Genomic DNA, 7,722 nt, shown 5'->3' on the forward strand with positions numbered 1-7,722 from the left:
CCCTTTGGTATCGGTTTCTTACGAACCGGTATTAAAGGGGCCTCCACGTGGGCACCCAGGAGAGCGCAGGGCGAGTGAGCTTTGGTACCGGTTTGTAATACGAACCGGTACCAAAAGTTGGCAGCCGCGGCAGAGAAAATGCATAAATCTCTGCCGCGGCAGAAAATTTAGGGTTTAGGGTTTTAGGGGTATCGGACCGTTTCATATCGCGTCGATGCACCCGAAACGCGTTTGGGTTTAGGTAGTACATGAAGATAAAGGTTATGCATAGCAAGTTGGTGCATATAATATAAAACATGTAATTGCATAAGATCGCAAATTAAGTAGTACATGCATGAAGATCGATCTTCAGGCATATATAGTGGTACTCTCCGAAGCATACTATCTATTACATGTAGCATAGTGGTACTCTCCGAGTCAAACTATATGTTACATGTAGATCTTCATTCATAGTGGTATTTTCCGAATGGTGGTATGACGTCCCGGAGGAAAAATCCCGCCAATTGCTTTGAAGCGTTCCTCGATTGAGATCGTGACCCGCTTTCTTGCCAACTGTAAAAGAATGAGATGCAAATGAATACATGAGCTATGTGTGTGTGTATATATATATATCAAATCACAATCAAACAATTATTACTAAAACTCAGCACAACTTATGGTAACAAAATAAATTTGTGAATATTGTTTTCGTACCTCTTTATTTATTCGTTCTCTCGCTGACAATTCTGTGGATGTACTCGTAAACGTAGTATCCACATAGATTAGTCCCCTCTGGTTATTTCGCGCATTTCTGTACAAGAATATAATTCAATCAAACAATAATCAAGTATGATAAAGGTGTGTGGACCTAGATAGTACTACTTACTTTGTTCGCACGCCATATCAGCTTCGGTTTCCATTCACGGGACTGATCTTCCTTAGTGAATGTTTCCCATACGCTGCCCGACAAAAGAAAATGCATAAAAGAGTTATCAATTAGTTAATATCAAGAAATTAACAAAAAAAACCGATAAGAATTAAAATTACTTTTTGAGCATAAGAAAAGCCGTCTTGTATAGTATAGGCTCTTTGTTTTGTGAGTCAAATACTTCAACATCTCCATCGTATGACGATAAGAATAAAGTGGAACCTGCGCACGTTTAAATTTACAGTGTCATATATATAAGTCATCAGTTAAAATTTGAACATCTCGTGAGCAAAATAGAATGTGTTATAAGACAGTAACACTCACTTGAAGTTGTAAGGCTAAAATATTATCTTTTTGTCACGTTGTCGCTTCAAAAACCTTAGCGAAGTCTCCGGTGTATCCCTGTTATAGATGAGATTTTCTATCACTACTGCAGAAATGCTTATAGCTGCCAGATGTTTAGTGACAGGCATAGTGACAGGCAAAATTATGCCTATCAATAGTACAAGCACTAGTGACAGACTCATATAAGCCAGTCACTAATATAAAACACTTGTGACTGGCACATGCAATAAGCTGTCACTAGTATTTCGTAAAGACCGGATGAAAAGTCAAATTTGCTAGTGACATGCATCTATAATTTGCCTGTCACCGGAGGGACTTTTTTTTGCCGAGCCGCGCCTCCTTCTCCCTTGGTAGCTCGCTTCGTCGAAGACTAGATGTCTCGTGCACGGGTCAGTTGTAAAGAATACTATTTTATTAGTCTTTTTTCGCACGTAAACTATTTTGTTAGCCTGGCTTGGCCAATCTGTAGAAACTTAGTTATTTCGGCATGTGTACCACTTGTAGGATCTGTAGTTTTTTGCAGGGTTGTAGCAGCCGTACTTCATGCTGAAAAAATATATTTTACCACGGGAACAATAGATGGTTCATCTGTGATCAAGGACGATAAATCAAGGTTTCATCTTAACATTGCGGGACAGCGGGTACATTTTTTTGTTTCAAAGGACATCTTGTACCTTTTATTTCCTGCATTTTCTCTGTGACCACATATCAAAATTTTGTCCGCTGAAATTTCTTGTAGGAGTGATTTAATAAATTGGAGAAGACACTAATTATATGACTTATGGTTACCACTGAAGAAATTATTGTTGAAACATTTGATCCCAAGTCTGCACTTGCTCGCAAAGATGCATTAGTGAAAGCACTTATTGGTAGTGTAGAGTGTTTGTATTCTTTTGAAACTTACACTTTTGTTTTCTCCTGATGCATGGTGCTTGGCTTGCAGACAAGGATGGTTTCTTTTATAATACAAGTGCAACTCAAAGAAGAATTGATGAGGACATCCCTACCACACTACCACCGTGGTGACCCGGCATACCACTGCATGGTGTAGTATGCAAGTCTGATATAACACCAATGAAACACCGTTCCACTAGTATTATATCGCTCATAGTGGTACAACAGAAACATATGCGGGTCCAAGGTATGTCTATAGAATTACAACATTGACTCTATTACATAAGATCAGCACAACCTCCTACTTTACAATGAGGTAAAACTGCAGATAACTCCAGAAGAACGACTCGTAGTCTAGTCTTATCACGAACTCTATTTGTAGAGTATTTCACTAACTACAGAGGCTAATAACAGACTCTAGCTAAATAGGAGCTAGGTTTAGGAAGCTAGTTCCCTTTTATGGCTAAACTAGGTTTTCTCCTTGTTGGATGTGGTATCTGGCTCCTCTGACAGGGTCCTGTCTCGTGAAGTAGTTGTTGACTCCTCGGCCTTCGAGTTGCACTGTAGATCCTCCTTCGATGCCTCCATATCTAAGCGGGGGATTTAAGAGTGGGATGAGTACGAGCGTACTCAACAAGTTCATTATAGGAAAGAGTTGTTTAATGCACTAGCTACAGCATTAGACCAGAAAGTCTAATACCAATGCAAGTTTTCATAACCATTTCTTCAAAAGGTTGCTTTTATTCAGAAGAACTATGTCCGTCAGCCTTCACCGGTTTACTAGAACTTCATGGAGATCCTTTCCGGCCGCGTTCGCAGTTCCATATCCCGGAACAGGGAGTGACAGGTCACGATTCATTACACTCTGCAGAGGTGTGTTGCTTTACCCATAAGAGATCTTAACCTTGGTGCCAACCAGGTGTACATTCCTGTCCACACTTCCTATGGTGTGAGGCCCGGTATAAGGTCTAGCCAATCATGTTCCTCCGCTACCTCGAACACCCACCCTTTGTTGCATGCCCCGACCCTGGGTCCACGCCGGTCCCATTATTCCCGTAGATTTCAGGGTGGACCCCGACCACGACGTCAATCAGGGCTCTACCATACATTCCTACGCCGGTAGCTGCAACCCATCATAGACCGCAATACCGTGGGGACTTAAGGCTTCCCCAGCCTACCGCTTGTTCTTCGGGCGACAAGTGTCTACGGACAATGCCGTGGGGACTTAAGGCTTCCCCAGCCTACCGCTCGCCCCCGACAGATACAAGTTTCTACGGTAAAGCGCATCCGTTGATGAACGAGAGGTGGAAACACTTTTGACTACTCCGTCCCACTCCGGATCTTATGGTTAACACGGGTATTACGGCACAAGAATCACTGGCGACATTTGTTGTTTAATCCTAGATGGATATAAACCCTTGCAATGGAACCTCCACCATATCAACACAATCCATGGTTCCATTGCCCACCACATAGTCATATTCATAGTTATGAAAATAGTGGTTTTGCCTTTTTATGCAATAGTGATAAACATAGTACTTTGCAATTAATTTGGTAAAAATACTCAAATGACATGAGCAAGCGATGAACTTGCCTTTCTTGACTGCAAGATCATGCAGGCAAGGTCTTCGATACGCAATAACTCCAAATTCTGAAATAGCATCATCGTCTGGTAAGGACGATGTTTAAAAGATTGGCAAGGATGCAATAATGCATAAGTATGAGATGCAATCGCTCTAAACATGACCTAACCCCGATGATTTAGGATCAGTGAGTTGTAATGATTGGTTCAGGGTGTGTTGCACTTTTAGAGTGATTCACATACAAGGTTCTTATTAAGAATTGGTTGCTTGTTTTCATAAGCAGGTGCTGTAATAAATCATAATAACAACAATAATAGCACACAACAATAAGGTTTGGTGTAATCCTAACATGTAATGAATAGTGGTTGGTTTTAGCATTATCGGGCATGGTTAATGATTAATTATCATATACTTCAAAAGAATAACTTTTGAAGAACATGTTCTTTGGTAAAGAACAAGTATGATAATTAGGGTTGTGGAGTTCTATGGTTTTCTATGGTTCTAATTGGTTTCTGGAGTAGGTAGTAGATGGATCACAACATAGTTAGATTCATCAATAGCTAGAACTTGTAAGGGTTGAGCTAAGCCTAAGCATCTTAAGTAATTAATTACACATGGGTGCTATCAAGGTTGGTTATATCTTACTGTTGATAGATAGTTAGGGTTTATAGATCCTATTAGGTATGTGTGATGATGATTCATTATTTACTTCAAAAGAATAACTTTTGAAGAACATACTTCTTAAGTAATAAGAAGTATATCAATTAGGGTTGAGGTGGTCTAGTTTTTATTATGGGATCCACTTAAATAGGGCATAGTTGGCTCCTGGATACTATGGTTCATAAATATCTAACACTAGTAAGATCTAGTGTGGATGGTATATGATGCTCAATATTGGTATGGTTGCTAGGAGGTTTCATCACAATGTTGTGATGCTAAGCATGGATAGGTAAGGTTGATGTCTCTAGGGATTGGAACTAAGGTTTGCATTTGGTTAACCCTAGTAGATCATCGAGGTCTGATGATATGCATACATGGAATGCTAATTTAGTAGTGATAGGGTTCCCATATTTTATGTGGACATAGACATGTATTTAATTGCTAATTATGGATCTATGCTTGAGAAGAAAATATCATGACCACAAGTTCTAACCTAAGGTTTAGGTTAGAAGCAAATTAGGGTTCACATTAATTAGTGGACCTAGGGTTCCTAAATGAATTAGGGTTTTAAGTTTTCACATAAAGTAATAGGGTTAAGATCTTTACCCAAATTAGAACTAAGTTTCTAAGTTGTGATATAATTCATAAATTAATAATTGGCAATAAAGTTGAAATTATTAATAACTTTGATATAGCAATAATAATGGATTTAACATTGTATTATAAAGAAAATATGATAAATACTATTAGGTTTTAGGGTTTTAATTAATAATTGAAGTAATGATCAATTAGGATTTTCATAGGATTAGACACAAACATCTAGAAATATTTGTTGTTTTATATGGCATCTTAAGGTGAAGTAACATTTAATATTTTCTTTATGTGAAGAATTGAAACAAGAAATTATATGCTTAGCTTTTAGGTTTTAATTGTTTAAGATTTAAAATTACTCTTTTTAAAACTTATAGGGAACTACAAATTATTGTTCCTTTAGTTTTAAATTATTTGTTATACATTATTATAGAGGTAATTTTTTGTTACTCACTTTTATTTATTGGTTGTTATTTAATTAATTTTTAAATGATAAAATCTTATAGGGAAAGAAATTAAGAAGAAAAGAAAAATATATGGACCAAATGGCCCAATGGTTTGGCCCAAGGCCTGGTCAACGAGGTCCGGCCCAACCTGGTTGGGTTAGGTCGAGTGGACCGGACCGGACTGGCCACCGACCCTCATCGCTCTCTCCCATCTCCCCTGTCTTCTCGTTCGCACTCGCATCCTCTCGAGCTCCTGGCGATGGCGTTGCGTCGCCGCTCGCCCCGGCTGCTCCCTCGTCCTCTTTGGCACCGGTGAGTTAGGGCTTTTGGTCGCCACGCCATGATCTACCACCTCCCCTTGGTTAATTTGATCTTCTTGATCCCTAGCGGTCATCCTCGACCCCGAATCCCTAGTTGGTCACCGGCCGGTTCGACCGCCGTCGCCACTACTTCGGCCGACTCCAGGCTTCCTTGCTACACCTCGACCTCCTCCACATAACCCCCATCGGCGCCATCCTCTCCACGCCCCCGCTTGCACCCCCGGAGCAATACCTAGCTGCGGGTTGGTATGGTCGCCGCCGGCCACTACTGTCTCCGGCGCCTCTGGCTGCTCCCCTTCGTCGACCCCAGCTAGACCTGGTTGTGTTCGGTCCAGCTCTGGCCTCTTCGGTGGTGTGGTGCTGGTGTGGAGATGTTGTACTGCTGATAGTGCTGTAATGTGGTGACTACTGGTGGGTGACTCGACGCCGGCAGGACGGCGTCGCCGACACAACCCTGGCGTCCATGAACTGGTGGTGATGTCGCTGTTCTCACTGCATCTCCGACCTCGACGCCGGCGGGACGGTGCCGCGGACGCAACCCCGGCGCCGGTCTCTCCTCTATTTACCCGCACCACTGTGAGCTATTCCCCTATCTCCGTATTCTCTATAGTGCTGAATTTGTTGGCCAGGAACTTATGTGTGCTTGGCCTCGATTATCTACTTGTGGTGATTGTAGCATTGCTGCTAGTTGTTGCTTAAGAGTGGTGATTTCCTGTACTGTGCATCTACTGCTAATTGATTTAGTGCGCCTAGTGATTGGTGTGCTTATAGTGTGGACTGGAAATATGGTTTCACCAGTAATGCTTAGCTCGTGGTGATCTCTCCATGAGCTTATTTTATAGCTTGATTGATCTTGGTTTAGTTGGTGCAAGGATGCCTCTCTGTCTATGGCCTTGGAGTGGTAACTGTTAACTGGCAGTTCGGCTGCTTAATATACCCGTGTTCTTTTATGTGTGGTTCTTAACATACCATCTCTGTCAAACTGAATATACACTACTCACTCCTACTACTTTGTAATTCTTGTTAAGCTTAGACATGTAAGATGCAACTATTGTTGCCTGCAGATAGATGCTGTGCTTGGTGGCTTAATTGTGAGCTTACATACAAATTTATTATAGCTTTGATTCTGTAAAAGAAGTGCAACTATGCTGCCTGGTAGCCCTGTGTTGATGTTGCTCTCAATGGCTAGCTGATGTTGTACAAAGAGGTGCTTTGGTACTGTTGTGATTTACTTGGGCTTGGTTAAACTGATACGAACACATATTATTTTGATTTGGTTGCCTCGCCAATGATGCAAAGGGCTGAGGCAAAAATTTGTTTGATAAGAACAGCTACTAAGAGATGGCTTCCCAAATTCTCTATGAAGATTCAGCATAGCACTTCTATGCCATCTGAGAGAAATAATTCCTCCAGATGCTCCTAGACAAGATCTAGTTGCAGGGTGGTTGGATTTATTTACTATGCAGGTTACCCTTCTTTTTCCCCTCATGATCATGCGAAAGCTAAGAACAGATGCTACATGATCTATTTATCCTATTATTGGATTTCTACTGATGCACTTTGTAGCTTGTTAGCTGGTTCTTCTGGCTACTGAGATATGCTCCTTCTTGTAGCATGCCTTCTCCTCCTCGCTTCTTGATCTGCTTCATATGATCTATTTGTTGATCTTGGGCTCTAGTTGATCTGCATGTATTCTGCTAGATCTACTGATATTATGAGATGGATTTGGCTAGAGGACCTACTGATTTATTTGGCTGAAGTGTGTGTGATCAAAAGCTGTTGATACTGCCTTTGTGCTCTAGAAATGGTTGTACTGTTTTGGCTACGGAAGAACATCCTCTGGCTGGATGCCAATTGTTGGCTTTTATACTGCTGGACTGTTTGCTGTGTGAGTGACAACACACAGCTGCGTGTGTGTGACTGTGCTACCTGTGTGTGTTTCCCTATCTAGTGAAAGAGAACAAGTTCCCTTTCTT

This window comes from Lolium rigidum, chromosome 6 (genome assembly GCF_022539505.1).
Source record: "Lolium rigidum isolate FL_2022 chromosome 6, APGP_CSIRO_Lrig_0.1, whole genome shotgun sequence".
Lineage (NCBI taxonomy): Eukaryota > Viridiplantae > Streptophyta > Magnoliopsida > Poales > Poaceae > Lolium > Lolium rigidum.